We start from the raw sequence: 17,067 nt of genomic DNA, 5'->3' as shown, positions 1-17,067 counted from the left end.
CAACACACAGCTGTTAATGAATATACAACACACAGCAGTTAATGAATATACAACACACAGCAGTTAATGAATATACAACACACAGCTGTTAATGAATGTACAACACACAGCTGTTAATGAATATACAACACACAGCTGTTAATGAATGTACAACACACAGTTGTTAATGAATATACAACACACAGCAGTTAATGAATATACAACACACAGCAGTTAATGAATATACAACACACATCTGTTAATGATTTACAACACACAGTTGTTAATGAATATACAACACACAGCAGTTAATGAATATACAACACACGACTGTGAGTATAATAGAAACAGCTGTTAATAAATGTACAACACACAGCTGTTAATGAATATACAACACACAACTGTGAGTATAATACACACAGCTGTAAGTATAATACATACAGCTGTAAGTAAAATACACACAGCTGTAGGCGAATATACAAATATACACAGCTGTAAGTGAGTGTACAATACACAGTTCTAAATCTCGATTATCAGAATTTCAGCTCATGAAATTCTATTACCATCAGAACTAGACTCTCCTGGTATATTCTTACAGTCTGACACCACAACGATGTTGATGTGAATGAGGGCCTTGTAAAATAGGCTGACGTTCTCCTGATTAAGATATATTTTTTCTTGTCATATTATTGTGTAGTGTAGATTACGTTCGATTTTGCTTCCCCGGAAGTGGCTAGTTTATTGTGCACCCATATCCATTCCAGTGGACTGTAGAGCAAGGTCATATCTATACACAAAAGGCCTAGGAACTAGGCCCCAGGAGGGTTAACAGGAGTATATCTGGATTTATATCTACAGTTGACTTATTTGTTGCAAGCAAATTTAGGAAATTTGCTAAATATGTTTGGTATCTTATTTTCATTGATAAGATTCCATCACATATTACATAGGCTATTAGACTGTCTCAGTATTCCTCAATAATTGGACAATAAATATATATTGTACAACAGAGACCATAGAGTTAGAAACATAACTTACAGCTTCATTATCATATGTGGTTCTGCCAAGCTGTGCTCCAGTTCCCTGAATTAACCCTGAATACCTTCCATTCCCCCCAGAGGCGCTGTATAATCCTACGGGTTTAGCGCTTCCACCTTGATTATAATATAATCTGCCAAGCTGCCAGAAGTACTTGTAATCAAGATTACGCCTGACCACTACAAAACCGGTCAGTCTGTTTACATTTCAGGTTGATTCATAAAGGCACTTATCTACGTTCATGTTATTGTAGTGGATGATAAATGTACTGATGCTTCTAAATGCAGTCCTTTAACATTGTTTCCTCATTTTCTTCTCTCCTAATAAGTAAGTAAGTAAGTTTATTCAGGTATACACAAATACAGTTGCATAGAATTATCATACATAGCAGCATATGTGTAGAGAACCTAGGATAACCCAAAAAAGTCAGACAGAGTGACTTATTTCCATTGGGGTCCTTAATATTATTCCTAATGCTAGACTCAGATACACCAAAGTTATATTCTACATTTACCTTCATAGTACTTTTCGTTTTGCTAGTTTTCGACTTCATCATGAAGGTGCAATCCATTGTAATGGAATCCATGACAATACTACTACATTAATTCCTCTCTTCCGGATTTCTGAGTATGTATATCTGGCTTCGCCACTGAGCATGTTGATAGTCATTATGAGAGTCAAAAGCCTTCAATGATGACATAAAATCAATGTTATAAGGTAGAGTTATCGCAATTAGGATACTAGATAATTCAGTTTCCAGTTAATTCTCATAATTTCTTGCCAGATATATCAATTAAGACGTTTTTACAGCTGAGTTATGGTAGTTCTATACGTAGGTATAATTACATAGATACTATAAATATTTTATACTTGGAAAAAGTGTATTTGCTCTTAGATCACACACACACACACACACACACACACACACACACACACACACACACACACAATTAGGTGAGTACACACTCACGTGCACATTCCAAAGTTTAAAAAACCTCCGACGTCTTGAAAATGAAAGGCTGGATTGGAGATAATGATGTACACAATGCCTTTTACCTGCCTACTTAGTAATGAAGCACACAATGCCTTCTACCTGATGCCTATCTGTATTAAAGCTCACCTACATCTAACAATGCTTCCCAGCCGTCTAAAATCCCAAACCCAAAGAATATGATATCCTTCCAAAGTCAAAGTCAGCAAAACATTTTGAATCTTTCCTTTGATTAAAAAGTCTATTTTAATTCCTGGCTGAGTTACCCAACTTACAGCCACCTGCTTTACTTCTCTCATATCATAGCACTCTAATGTCTAAATTAATACGTAATGTTCGTGATACTATGTCACTCCCTGTCTTCATATCCGGTTTGCGTATCCTTTCAGCGTTACGTAGCGCTGGTTCTTTAATTACTTCGCATTTCTTACGCAAGCACTCGACAATACGGTAGTGTCGTTTAACTCTTTGATCGTGTGTCCTTGGATATGGTTGAAGAATATGCCCGAGTGCCTCACGCTAACGATAACCCTCAGTGATGATACTGAGCAGCACAGCACTACTGACTTCCTTGTTTTGGTTAGCAGGTGACTTCCTTGATTTGGCTAGCATGAAGTTGTATTAAATCTTAAGAGCATCTACGTAATGTGCTTTCTTTATAGGTGTTGTACCACTTCTCATCCATCTCTTGACGTGAGGCACCATCGGGTGGTCTTACAGACCTGCACCCTCTACGGAAGACACCAAACGCCGCTGCCACACTTCATCTTCTTCCTCTCTGATATAAACTATGATTTTATTTTCTACTCTAACCAACAGATTTTATAGTTTTCGAGGTGCACAGGCAGTGCTTGAATGAGCGGGAACTCCTCGCTATGGAGCGAGTTTAGTCTATGCCATCGAAGTATAGTTAATCATGTTGACAATCATGCAGGGCTTAAACCTCCATATACTACAGCGGTATAAAATACCCCTAAAAACTTGTCCTTGGGTAGATTAAGTCGTTTACGGATTTCCTGGCATAATGGAAACTTGGTAAACACACTTTTTGTGGAGGTTTCTGGGGAGTTTGATCTACTTTTTTAAATCTCTCAAGATCTTCCATATGCTGAAGACAAGAAATCTGTTTTGACAGAAAAAAAAAAAGAATAGCTCTTCACTAGCAAGCAAATTGAGAATATTGTTTTACAATTATTTGTTTTAGTGATAACACTTTAGTGATTATTAATCGCATAGTGACTGTATATTTTTTTATTACTAGAGATACAGATGGCAATCAATTGATCGTCTTTATTTAGAGGGTAAAACAAAATTAATTGATAGACAGTATATCTGGAGGGTAATATAGCATCTATTTCCAGCAACCATCTACTCGGCGTTTCGCGAAAGGACCAATTGTCACTGACATTATTGATTTTTTTTTTTTTTTTTTTTTTTTTTTTTTTTTTTTTTTTTTTTTTTTTTTTTTTTTTTTTTTTTTTTGCAAATACATTATTTGCCAAATGACTGACGAGAAAGAACTTACAAAAGGCAGAAGAAAAACGTAAAGATGTTGCTCATCAGTTAATTTCTACTGATCAAGTAGATGTCAAATGAGGTAGTTGAAGTTCTATCAATAAAGATCGAGAACCAAAACCCAGTCATTGTGGTTGTATATAAGCCACCAGATGCAACCTCACAACAGTGTGCTACATTGCAACAAAGAATGTTACTTGTATTATGCAAAAAGAAGAATTCACTGAAAAGAGAGAAAACACAGAGAAGGGCGAAGTCAAATAGATATCTTTGTATGAACAGTATTAAATTTTTTTTTTATCTCAGGTAGAATCTCGGACTCAGCAGTTAACCTGCCATACGTGATCACAAAAGAAACGTGGAGTAATGAGGATTAAAACAGAAGGGAGAACTGGATAATGTTTACCAAACACTTATCTTTTTACCAGGTTACCAGGGTTCCTAACCCTTCTTAATAATTTTAGGTGTATGGTTTTGACAAAAACATTTCACCAGAAATCTCAAAACCAACCAGAAGTCAAAATTTTATAAAATATCGTGTAGTTTTGAGAGACGTAAGAAACAATCTACCAATGTCTATCACTTGAAGAGTCAAGTAGAGTGGTTTCACCAGTCTTTAAGGACAATGCATGTTTGTTGTACCCAGTACCAGAAGGAGTGAGATGAGGGTATTCCCCTCCTTTTAATTTCCGTGCTGGGAAGCGCTCTGGTATCATTAAGCAATGTGACTCACGAAATCGTAATGACACGATTGCAAACAAACCATACCACGGCCGGGATTTGAGTTTCGAGACTCTGACCCCGGGCTCAAATCCCGCCCCTGGTATGGTTCATTAAGCAATGGGTTAGGTGAGGATGGCGATGCTTCTCCCTCGGAGTTTTTTCTCAGTTTCAGAGACTGTTTGGCTAAGATAAAGTGGATTGCACCAGCGAACTAGCCTGCTAGTCTGACCAGGATGACGTGGGACCATGAGGTGGTGCTACATGATCTGGAGGCTAGGGAGGCGGTGTTGGTACTGGAGCCGGCTCCTAGGAACTCTGATTAGTAGTGAATGGTACCTGCTGGTGGATGAGGTCTCTGTTGATAATAAAACCCACACACTCGATCAGAAAAACGCGTATGGTTACCTTTATCAGCAATCTGAAATGATTAATATTATGAAAGGTAAAGTACAAGACTTTGAAAAGTGTGCTTTTGATGGTGTGGAAAAGATTAGTGCGTTGGCTCAGCCACCATGGAACTTTGCTAATGAGCTTTAAGATTTTAGAAAAGGGGGCATGATTCCCCACGAGGTAAATGTAGCTGAGCAAATTCAGCAGGTTTTGAACATAAACTTAATTGAAAAGTTGTGTATACGGCTGTTTTGCAGAGATGTTTATGGTGGAAAAGGTGAAGTTTTTTATATTTTCACTGTACTTAGCGAGAGTCAGTGGACATTGCCTTTCGAGGGTCTCACACTAGATGACACTCTCAGCATGTTCACTGACTGCCGCAAAGTAAATTTGATAACCATGGCTGAAGGGTTTCCTCTTATGAATAATTTCATTGAAGTACTAGATACAAAAGTTGAGAGTATGTGGCAGGGTTATATTTCCATGACCCAGTGTGCCAATTGTATCTCAGTGTTTGAAACTGTACTCTACAGGTACTTTAAATTGTTGTATAACTTTAAATATAATGTGAAATTGCTTTACACAGTCTGGTTGCAAAGTGATAAGTGTTAGTGCTTCTGTAATGATCAGAATCAATGTTTCAGTGCCATTTTCTCCGCAAGTAGATGCCAGTTCTGCTGGTGTTAGTGCTGTGTTGTTGAAAAAAGCAGCAGGACAGTTACTGCCAGTAAACTTAAAAGTCACCAGAGAATTTATACCCCAACAGAAAATAAAGCTCTTGTTTCGTGTTGTTTGTGCTGTTTTTTTCAGTATAGTGATCACAGTCCTACATTTCCTTCACGTGCTGAGGAACCACACTCAAATGCTCACTTTGGTGATTCGTTATGTGAAGGGGATAGAGAATGTGGTTGATCATGTATTTTCTCGTGTGTAGTGTACATAATGTAGTGCAGACATTTATCTGCTCTCGTGTTGCAGTAGTTGCAGAAGTGAGTAGATGGCTTTCTGACCACCTAGTGGACTGAAGCTCGGTGAGCTGGTGGAGGGGGATATCAGATTTCCCAAGTGTGTGTGTGTGTACTCACCTAATCAGTACATGCCTAGGTATGGTATGCTAACGTAAGGTGTGGGCGGTGAGGCCTCACCTGTGTGATGTTGGTGTATGGACTGTTGGACCCACCTAGTAGTGGTACGGTGTTGGCGGGGAAGCCTCACCATTTTTGAGTCATGAATAGTAATCCTATGTGTTTTGTGTATTGTGTTTCTCCAGGATCCACCTGCTTTTCTGGATCAGCAAGTGGGGTGACTCCAGGGTTCCTTGGAATGACAGTGTAGGTGAAGACCTGGGAGGCCCACCTGTAGAAGGATCAATGGTGATGACTCCAGTGTGTTTTTTCAAGGCCACAGTCCTACCGACAAATTTTATATGCAACTAACTGGTAATTTTCCCTCCCGTGATCTCTAATTTCTCCCAGTGGTGTGTTTAGCATAGCCAGTTTTCCTTACTGTATATTACAGTGAGACGCAGAGTTGATAATGTAATTTCCTATTTGTATTATGTACACTAATTTTTTGCACTGTTTCTGGAGACTTTGTTTCTATATTTTTATGAAATGCTTATTACACATGTGAAAGCAGAGATGTGCGATAACGGACGCTAATGTTTACAGAGTTTCTCAATTTATAATAATCATGTCATAAATGTGGAAACTTTGTTTATATAACGTGCCTTTTTTTTTTTTTTTTTGCCAAGCAGTGTTATGTGATAATAAACACATGCTGTTTAAAGAGAGACTTTCTCAATTTGTAATAAATTTACTTGTATATAATTATTGTGTATATCTTTAATGTAATTAATATTTACAGATGTAACCCAGTCAGCTCATTAATTTTATGTAATAAATGTATCGACGTAGGTATTCGACCAACACGCAGTTGTAATGGTACATTTTCCTGTTTATGTTTAAGAGTACAGCTATAAAACATAACTATGGACTCATTTGGCGTAAAAGCTGATCACTTTTATATCAAACGAGTTTCACACGTCTGTGGATTAACAGTGCTCATTTTGGAGATAAATTTTAAGGTGATAAATGCTTAGTGTTTTTCTGTGTACTATTAATTGCACCAAGACAGTGCTTGATGCAGTTTTCTTATTTTTGGAGAATTTTGTTTCCCCAGACCTAAGGTTAAGGCCCCATTTTTTTCCTTGAATAGCTAAGTGACTCCGGTGGTCTAGGGGACGGGGTATTACGCAGTGTCCATAAATAACAAAAAAAAGGCACAATACCGTGGCTGGAACGATACACAAATAACCCGCACATAAAGAGAGAAGCTTACGACGACGTTTCGGTCCGACTTGGATCATTTACAAAGTCACACTAACCAGAAGTGCCTCTTCAAGGGGGGCTCCTTGGAGTGGTGAAGAGGCTCTTGGTCTGAGGAATTAGACCTGTCGGTCTTCTTCCTCAGACCGAACCTAATTACCCCCCAATCTCCCCTCCCCTATCCTATCCTCCCCATCCTCCCCTTCTTCCTTTCCTCCTCCTCCTCCCCACCCCTCCCTTTTGCCCTTCCTCTTTTTGGCCTTTGGGATTTCTCCCACAGGCGCGCTAGTTCCTATGTAGGGGAAAGGATACCGGGGTCCATCCCATTCCGTTAAGGTTCTTGGCGGTGGCGTAGTTTGCCGTGGAATCTGGATCGCCTGGGGATGTCCCAATCCCTCTCCGGTATCCCGGAGTAGCTTTGGGTGTCTTTCGGGCGACGGGTGTATCTCTGGAAGCCACCTTTCGGATTCCGGGGGTGGTGGCCGAAGGAGGTATGCTTTGTGGCGGATATCCAGCCGCCCTCTCTTTTGTCCACCGAGGTAGCTCAGCAGATGTAAGGTTGCTATCCCGGATTGTTAGTTTACTAGCATGATGGGTAGGGTATGGCACGGGTTCCATGCTGCATCTGCGCTACTTGCGGTGCTGAGGTCCTCTTGGGCGCGGAGGGAGATTTCTGGCCCTTTCATTCCTCCTAGGAACTATCCCTCCCCGGACCCCCCTTTTTTTATTCTTTTTTTTTTTTATTTTTTTTTTTTTCTTAAAAACAAAAAGAAAGAAGTAACCTAACCATGGCAGCCCTAGTCCATGAATCTACTACCCCCGGGCCCCTTCTTGATACTGCACCCCGTTCTGACCCCGACTCGTCTTTGGACCACTCTTCAGACACTCCTCATGCCTCTGTACCTCTTGCCGGTGCTGTTTTCTCACCCGCTTCAGGTACTGAGGCCTCGACTGACTCCTTCGATTTATCGGACCTTCGCTCTCCTCTGACTATGCTTCCGGCCTCTCCCTCTATGGTGCGGCAATTTTCAAATCGCCGACCCGTTCCACGTCGGACCAACTCTGGTCCCACGCCTAAACGCCAACGACAATTACCTGCTGATGATACTTCTCCACCTTCTCGTTCTTCTCAGAAACGATCGACACGTCCTTCACTACCTTTCCACGCTCAGTTTCAGACTGAACAATGGACTAAATTCTTCACTTTACGACCAACTTCCTCTACTGCCTATCTTTCTGACCACAGTATTGGCAAGGCACTCCTACGCCATGTTGGTAAAGATATTTCTTTTCATGCTCTTAAGAGCGGTACACTCATCATTACCGTACAGAATGCTACCCAGGCTCATGAGCTCTCTCGTCTTTCCCATATCGATACTGTTCCTGTCACTCTTGAAAAACATCATTCCCTCAATTCTTGTAGTGGTACCGTCATTCTGCCCCATACCATAGTTCAACAAAATTTCCAGACATGTGGCACTGACATTCTTGAACAGCTGGAACTCCAAGATCTCCCAATCCTCAAGGTAGACACTTACGTTCTTCCTGCCCACGGGCGGAGACGATACCCTAGCAATGTGGCTCGTTTAACTTTTGACAGCCGAGAACTCCCCTCCTCAGTTTATATAGCAGGACATCGGTTACAAGTTCGAAAGGTGATCCCTACACCACAACAGTGTAGAAATTGCTGGCGATTTGGCCATCCAGCGAAATATTGCAGATCTATCGCCGAATGCCCAGTCTGTGGTGCCGATGACCATTCTAATACGTCTTGCAATCGATCTCCCTCTTGCCTTAACTGTCATGAGGCTCACCCTTCGTACTCTCGCCGTTGTCAGGTCTATTTAAAAGAGCGGGAAATCCGTTACCTCAAAGAGACAGAAGGTCTCCCTTATGCCATGGCAGTTTCTCATCTCCGCCTCCAAGGGAGACTCCCACGTGTTTCTTATTCCCGTGTTTCAAAACGTCCCCCCACTTCTGGTATCCCATCTTCTACACCCACCTCTGTGGTTACCTCTCCCATAGTCACTCCTGTATCTAATCCTTTTGCTGTCCTCGGCTCAGACGTCCCTACTTCAACGCCTCAGTCTGATCTCACTTCTTCGTGTTCTCTCACAAGCCTCAGTATCGACGAGACCTCGTACGACGACACCTCCCAATCGTCCCTCTACTTCTCAAAAGTCAAAAAAAGGTCCGTTAACACCTCCTACCCATCTTCCACCTCATTTTACCCTCCCTGTCTCTGTCCCTGGTTCTCCCCCTCTCACTGGCTCAGTTACAAGTGTAGAGGTTCACCCTCCTCCTCGTACTGTATCTTCCTCCCCTGTTCCCTCCCAAGTTTCTTCCTCTTCTGCCACCTCCCAGGTTTCTGCCTCTTCTGTCCCCTGCCACGCTTCTCCAGTTCCCTCCACCCTTTCGCCCCCCCCTACCTTGGTACAGTCCAATACAGTTCCAATCTTTACTCATCATCCCCCTGCCATTTCCAATATTGTCTCCCATACGACATCTCTGAATTCCGAAACACTTGAAGCAATCTCTGAATATATTGCAGAGACCAAACCATCAATGGACACTGATCCACCTTCCGCTCTTTCTCTCTCCTCTGCTCCATCTGCACAACTCCTTTCTTCACAGCGCACCGTTCCTTCGCTGCTTGAACGTTTTCCACTGCCTCCGCATGTGTACTTTTCTAACCCCTCTAGTCCGTAGGAACCCTTACCTGCGGATTTCAAGTATCTTTATCATTGCCAATCATGGCCTATTTACAGTGGAATATACGCGGCCTCAGGGGTAATCGGGGTGAGCTTCAGATGTTACTCTCCCAGTTTGCCCCTGTTGGTGTTTGCTTACAGGAACCAAAATTACACTCTGCTGTTATTTCCCACATCTCAGGCTATAATTTATTGTATTCTTCAAATCCTTTTCCTGATGGGACCTTTAATGAAAGTGCCCTTCTTCTACGCACTGATATTCCATACCATCAGCTATTTGTTCATACTTTGCTGCATTACACAGCAGCCCGTATCCACTTACATAGGTGGTATACGCTCTGTTCTTTATATCTCTCTCCTTCTCGGGCATTATCTATTCCGGATTTTGCCTTCCTTGTTTCGTCATTGCCGCCACCGATTCTGTTACTTGGTGATTTTAATTCCCACCATTTCCTCTGGGGGGGGGGGGTCTCACTGTGATTCCCGTGGAATTCAGTTAGACCAGTGATTCCCAAACTTTTTCAGCTTGTTACCCAATTTAACATGCCACATAAAGCATGTTACCCCTTTCACAAAATGTTGTTATTATTGATATATATGGCTAAACGTGAACGTATACAGCCTCGCATACTCTGCTAATCCTAGCAAAACCATTGAAAATGTAAGAACCACACATACATTATATATAAAATTAATAATAGCTACAAATTCACAGTAACAGTGGGTAAATACTAACTATATACTGCACAGGGCAGTACACATACATACCAGCTTATGTCTACCTCGGCTGATGCTCACAGATAAACTGACAGTGTGAAATAGAGGCAGCCTCAGGAAGTGAGTGACGCGTACTGGACAGGTCGATCTGGGCTACTGAGTGACTTTTGTCCTGAAGCATACTTGTCAAAATACTTTTGGGTTTCCACACACTTAGCTATATATTTCTTCTTTTCTAATACTGTATATTAGTTTTTGATGTTTATTGTTATTTGGTTTAACTTTATTACTTACTTATAATAGGTTTACTTTACAACTTTATATACTAAGACAAAGTTAACAATAATCCTCATACCGGGTACCGAATTGTTTTCTTGATTTTCAGAATTCATAACTTTTTTCTGTCACCCCTCCATTACCCCCAAAAATGGTTAAATTACCCCCAGGGGGTAATTTACCCCCAGTTTGGGAACCACTGAGTTAGAGGCTTTTCTTGCCACCCACCTCCTCCATGTTTTAAATACAGGTACTCACACCCATTTTGATCCTCGGACTCATACTCTCTCTTGCATCGATCTCTCAGTCTGCTCTTCCTCTGCCGCATTAGACTTCACTTGGTCTGTTCTCCCGGACTTACATGACAGTGATCATTTCCCAATCATTCATACTTCCCCTTCATATTCGCCACCTCTTCGCACCCTACGCTGGCAATTTAATCGGGCGAATTGGAACCTTTACTCACACCTAACTGTTTTTAAAGAGGTTCCTTCTTCGTCCTCCATCGATGAGCTTTTACACCTCTTCTCGTCCTCCGTTTTCACCGCAGCTTCTCATTCCATACCCCAAACTTCGGGCAGGCATTCTCAGAAATGCGTGCCTTGGTGGTCTCCTGCTTGTGCTCGTGCAGTACGTTTAAAACGCGTTGCATGGGGCAGGTACCAGTACAATAGAACCACAGAGCGACTCCTTGATTTTAAACAGAAGCGTGCGATCGCTCGCCGTGTCATCCGTGATGCTAAACGCACTTGCTGGCGAGATTGTCTCCACCATCACCTCTGCTTCCTCTGAGTGCAGTCTGGAAAAAAGTACGAAAACTGAGTGGTAAATATTCTCCTGACCCGGCTCCTGTTCTGCGGGTTGCCGGTGTTGATATAGCAAACCCACTAGATGTTGCCAATGAAATTGGCAATCATCTGGTCCGTATTTCTCAGGGACTCCATCTATGCCCCTCATTTCTTTCCTCAAAGTCTGCCAGAGAGTTAGCACCCTTGGACTTTTCTTCTCTCAGAGAAGAACAGTATAATGTGCCTTTTACACTTCAAGAACTGGAGGCAACACTCTCAGCTTGTCGATCATCGGCAGCTGGGCCCGACGACATTCATATTCGTATGCTACAACATTTACATCAGTCAGCCCTTGCAGTCCTATTACGCCTTTACAATCTTATTTGGTCACAAGGAGTTCTTCCACAGCTGTGGAAATCCGCCATTGTTCTCCCTTTCCGCAAACCAGGCACTACGGGACATGAAACCTCCCACTATCGTCCCATTGCTCTTACCAGTGCAGTTTGCAAAGTAATGGAACGCCTAGTAAATAGACGTTTAGTGTGGTATTTAGAGACACACAACAGTCTCTCTACTCGTCAGTATGGCTTTCGTAAGGGACGTTCTACCATAGACCCCTTACTACGCTTGGATACGTATGTTCGTAATGCCTTTGCGAATAACCACTCAGTTATTGCCATATTTTTTGACCTTGAGAAGGCATATGACACAACTTGGAGGTATAATATTTTAGCCCAAGCCCACTCCTTAGGCCTTCGAGGCAATCTACCATCCTTCCTTAAGAACTTTTTAACTGACAGGCATTTCCGTGTTTGGGTTATTAATGTGCTCTCCCCGGACTTTATCCAAGCTGAAGGTGTCCCCCAGGGATGTGTTGTGAGCACAACACTTTTTCTCCTTGCTATTAATGATTTGGCCTCTAGTCTTCCATCAAATATTTGGTCATCACTCTATGTTGATGACTTCGCTATTGCCTGTGCAGGCGCTGACTGTCACCTCATTACAGTTTCTCTCCAACATGCAGTCGACCGTGTTTCCAATTGGGCCACCACACGTGGGTTTAAATTTTCCAGCACTAAAACCCACCAAATTACTTTCACTAGACGCTCTGTCATCTCCGATCATCCTTTGTACCTCTATGGCTCCCGTATCCCTGAACGTGATACAGTCAAGTTTCTGGGCCTCCTCTTTGATCGTAGGTTATCCTGGAAACCTCACATTACCTCTCTGAAGGCAACTTGTCACAGCCGGCTGAACCTTCTTAAAACCCTTGCTCATCTTTCATGGGGAGCTGATCGTCGAACCCTCCTTCGCCTACATTCCACCCTTATTTTATCGAAACTTGATTATGGTGACCAGATCTATTCAGCGGCATCTCCTGCTACTCTCTCTAGCCTTAACCCCATTCATCACCAAGGATTACGTTTATGCCTTGGTGCTTTTCGCTCTTCCTCTGTCGAGAGCCTCTATGCAGAAGCGAACGTTCCATCCTTATCTGATCGCCGTGATGCCCATTGCCTGCGCTACTATGTACGCTCTCATGATCTCCGCAACCCTTCCATTTATAGAATGGTCACTGATATTAGTAGATATTCTTTATTTGTTCGCCGCCCCTGTTTACTCTCTCTCTTCGCCTTCATTCGCTCTTGTCTTCTCTTCAATTACCACCTTTCTATGTACATGTAGCATCTCACTTTTCCCTACCCCCCTGGGAAGTTCCAGCTGTTCGAGTCTGTTCTTTCTCCCTCCCTTGCTCGAAAGCCCAACTGTCTACGGTCGCTTCCCGCTCTCTTTTTCTTGACCACTTTCACTCTCATTCTCATGCCATTACAGTGTAAACAGATGGCTCTAAGTCTTCTGACGGCGTAGGATTCACAGCAATATTTCCGGACAGCGTCGTACAAGGGCATTTACTATCTTCGGCTAGTATTTTTACTGCTGAATTATATGCCATCCTTACAGCACTTATCCGTATTGCATCTATGCCTGTGTCATCATTTGTGGTTGTCTCAGACTCCCTTAGTGCTTTACAGGCTATACAAAAATTTGATACACCTCACCCCTTAGTCCTCCGTATCCAACTTTGGCTACGACGCATCTTTACCAAGCATAAAGATATTGTTTTTTGTTGGGTCCCTGGTCATGTTGACGTACATGGCAATGAACAGGCAGACACTGCTGTGCAGTCAGCAGTACATGACCTACCAGTTTCTTATAGAGGTATTCCATTTACGGACTATTTTGCTGCAATATCTTCCCACCTTCACACCCGTTGGCAACAACGTTGGTCTACTATGCTCGGCAACAAACTTCAATCTATTAAACCGAGTATAGGTTACTGGCCGTCTTCTTATCACCAGTGTCGAGGTTGGGAGACTACTCTCTCCCGTCTTCGCATTGGCCATACTCGTCTTACTCATGGATATCTCATGGAGAGGCGTCTTGCTCCTCTCTGTGAGAATTGCCAAGCTCCATTATCAGTCAGCCACATTCTGTTGGACTGCCCACTTTATCAACGAGCACGCAGAATTTACCTCTGTCGTCGTCTTCGCTCCGCTGCTCTCTCGTTACCTTCCCTTCTCGCTGATGAACCCACCTTTCATCCGGACTCTCTCATTGACTTTTTGACAACAACTGACTGAATTCACAAATTCTGATACCTTCAGCCCTTTCTACTTCAATCTCTTGCTACCCTCTACCCCCGTACTATCCCCTGCCTCGCTGTTTTCTGTAACCTACTGATCATCCCTCCTCCCTTCTGCCATCCTATACCCTCGCTTCCTTCCCTACCCTGCAGCGCTGTATAGCCCTTGTGGCTTAGCGCTTCTTTTTGATTATAATAATAATAACCAGAAGTGGAGCAGGACGGCTATATATAGGCAGGAAGAGGTGGTGGTAGTAGTAGTAGTACAAGAATGGTATATAATACCAACAAGATGAAATTAAGACACATGCGCAACACCCGGGCATCCCTATCGTAGACGTTGTTGTGGACGTTTCGCCATCCAGTGGCTGGCTGGACGGCGAAACGTCTACGATAGGGATGCCCGGGTGTTGCGCATGTGTCTTAATTTCATCTTGTTGGTTTTATATACCATTCTTGTACTACTACTACTACTACTACTACCACCACCTCTTCCTGCTTATATATAGCCGTCCTGCTCCACTTCTGGTTAGTGTGACTTTGTAAATGGACCAAGTCGGACCGAAACGTCGTCGTAAGCTTCTCTTTTTTATGTGCGGGTTATTTGTGTATTACTCAGTGTAATGGTGAATATTGTTTACAAAAAAAACGTTCCATATATAATGTCAGTTTACGGGATTGTTCTGAAATTGACGCGTTTTATTCCTGGTCAGAGTGGCCAGGAAAGGAGAGTGAGGTTGTGTGTGTGTGTGTGTGTGTGTGTGTGTGTGTGTGTGTGTGTGTGTGTGTGTGTGTGTGTGTGTCAGTGTGTGGAGCGCCGCACCTGCAGCAAGATGTCCTAAGACGTTACGGTTTGATTTTTGTTGGGATGGTGTTTTTTTTTTTTTTTTAAGTTTATACCACAGGTTGTGTATAAATATATATATATATATATATATATATATATATATATATATATATATATATATATATATATATATATATATATATATATATATATACACACACACACAAAAACACTAATCTCAGGCACATGGAGACTCGAGCCTACAAACTTTGGGGACAAGGTACGCGGTAAACCACGGTACAGGTGGGGATTGAACTCGTGGCGATTCGTAAAACTCCAGGCCAGAGGATAAGCCACTGGGCCAGCTAGCCGCAACAAGATTTACACACCATAGGGAGGTAAACATGGGCCACCACTGTAACTGTAGTCTGTTTTCAATCGTGTTATTTACAAGGTACGCACTACTCTACACACCATCGCACACTGGTTCAAAGCTGCAGCCAGCATTCAGGTAGCTGGCTAAGGTTTTCACATTCCCAGCATGCATCAACTAACGAAAGATTTTAGAATATTTAGACTTCACAGAACAAATACTAATTTCATGGAGACTCGAATGTACGAACCTTGGGACAAGGTACGTAGTACTATAAACCCCATCCCCCACTGCTGCATGTTTTGGAACAACACCTAGCTTGGATGGGAGCCAAAGTATTGGGCCAGCGAGGGATGGTGTGTATAGTACCGAGTACCTTGTCCCAAGCTTCATAGATTCGAGTCTCCATCGACCTGAGATTTGTATTTCCCTTATTCTGCGAAGTCTAAGTATATATTCATAGATATAAATATATATAATCCCAGTACTGACCTGTTGAACCAGTATGACCTCATACAAGTGAGAATTTTTTTAAAAATTGGCCTTATGAATTTATGTGACCTTACCCGAGGGAAGAAACAAAAGGCAAGAAAGGTTTTTCCCAGAGGAAGGTTCTCCACACATTTCTTGCCTACTTGCATAGCTCAAAATTCCACTCAAGTCGTGAGTTAATTTGGATGTGTTCCCCCTTGTGGACGCGAGATGAGATGGGGCTTCGTTGATGGAATACTGATGTTCAACCTTTGCCTCTGCCTCTGTCTCTGCTTCTGCCTCTGCCTCTGTCTCTGCTTCTGCCTCTGCCTCTGCTTCTGCTTCTGCGTCTGCGTCTGTCTCTGTCTCTGCCCCTGTCTCTGCCTGTGCCTGTGCCTCTGTCTCTGCCTCTGTCTCTGTCTCTGCCTCTGTTTCTGCTTCTGTCTCTGCCTCTGCCTGCCAGTCTCCTTGTCCCCTTTTTTTCTCTCTTCCCTCTGCCTCTCCCTCTGACTCTTGCCTCTCTCAAACTGCCTCTCTTTCTGTCTCTTAATTCTCCCCTTGCCTCTCCTTTGTCATTCTATATCTCTCTCTCTCCCGTCTATACACTATCTTTATAACTGCCTCTTCTGCCTATCTTCTTTCCCGCGTCCCCTCTCTATATCTGTCTTTTATGTCTCTGTTCCTTCGATGTTTTTCACAACCTCTTCCTCTTTTCTGCCCATTTCCGCCCTGTCTTTCTCCTTCTGGATCTCTTCCATTTCGTGTCTTACCGCCTCTTTTTTCCTTTTCTATCTCCCTTCCTCTATCCCTGCACCTTCTTCTCTCTCCTTTCCTATCTCCCGGTTTTTGTTTTTGAGTCTCCCTGCCTATCTCTCTCTCTCTCTCTCTCTCTCTCTCTGTTCAACTCATACCTTTCTCTTCCTACTTGTCTCTTTCTACCTGCAGGTGGAGAAATGCAAGAACAGAGATTCAGGGGGAGAGAGGAAGAGTGAGGCAGGGAAACAGACAAGCACGAGGACTAGAGACAGGTCGAATAGATAGGTTGAGAGAAGCATGGAGAGAAAGACAGGGAAGAGAGAAGTAGGGAGAGGGGGGACAGGGCTGAAAGAAGAAGAGGAAGGGGGGAGGACAGGCAGGGATGAAAGAAGAGGGGGAAGGGGGGAGGACAGGCAGGGAGAGGCAAAGAGGGAGAGGCAGGAGTAGAGAGACTGAGGAAGAGAGGCAGGAAGTAACAGGGAGATATTCACAGCGGGAGAGAGGCAGAGAGAGATGGGCAGCGAAAGAAATAAGGAAAGAATGGCGGAGGAGAGAAGCGTGGGAAGAAAGAGGGGCAGAGG

At 42.9% G+C, this 17,067-nt stretch overlaps 1 long non-coding RNA gene across 2 annotated transcripts in view; it reads left to right on the top strand.

Annotated features, from left to right (window-relative positions):
- Positions 1 to 17,067, top strand: part of LOC138854610 (uncharacterized) — a 395,142-nt gene that overhangs the window by 346,192 nt on the left and 31,883 nt on the right. The window contains exon 4 of one of the 2 annotated variants that reach the window (XR_011393796.1): positions 5,907 to 6,366. The exons of the other annotated variant lie outside the window; for it this stretch is intronic. This is a non-coding gene — a long non-coding RNA (uncharacterized lncRNA). Of the gene's footprint in view, positions 1 to 5,906; positions 6,367 to 17,067 lie in introns of those variants that run through there. 2 annotated transcript variants of the gene reach the window in all.

This window comes from Cherax quadricarinatus, chromosome 64 (genome assembly GCF_038502225.1).
Source record: "Cherax quadricarinatus isolate ZL_2023a chromosome 64, ASM3850222v1, whole genome shotgun sequence".
NCBI classification, from domain to species: Eukaryota; Metazoa; Arthropoda; class Malacostraca; order Decapoda; family Parastacidae; genus Cherax; species Cherax quadricarinatus.
The sequence above is the reverse complement of the archived record's forward strand: the minus strand, read 5'-3'. Positions and strand labels throughout refer to the sequence as shown.